This window comes from Eimeria mitis, genomic scaffold, assembly GCF_000499745.2.
Source record: "Eimeria mitis Houghton genomic scaffold, Emh_scaff1750, whole genome shotgun sequence".
Classification (NCBI taxonomy): Eukaryota; Apicomplexa; class Conoidasida; order Eucoccidiorida; family Eimeriidae; genus Eimeria; species Eimeria mitis.
In genome coordinates this window covers 4426-4829 of record NW_013570067.1, presented here as the reverse complement: position 1 = coordinate 4829, position 404 = coordinate 4426, and positions in this window count along the sequence as shown.

Below are 404 nucleotides of genomic sequence, written 5' to 3'. Positions count from 1 at the left end.
TTAATATTAAACACAAAAATTTTAATATTATATAATATTTTATTTGTTGATTTTATTTTATATATTATTTCACGAAACAAATCATTCTTTTTTTGATAGCCGAAATAGTTATGTATGTATTGATTTCACTGCGTATTAAATATATTTATTTATTTATTTATTTATTTATAAATTTATTTTATAAATAAATTTATAAATAAATTTATTTATTATTTTTATCCCCGAAGCTAAAACATCCGCGAAAAGTTATCGAGCCCGCAGTCCTTCAAGCAGCTGATGAACGTTTCTGCTTTTATTGGGTCTGCGTATAAAACACAAATTAGGGTTTAGGGTTTAGTGAGTTGTATTTATTTAATAAACCCTAATCATGCAAATATAAATGAATTAGGGTTTAATGTTTCAAT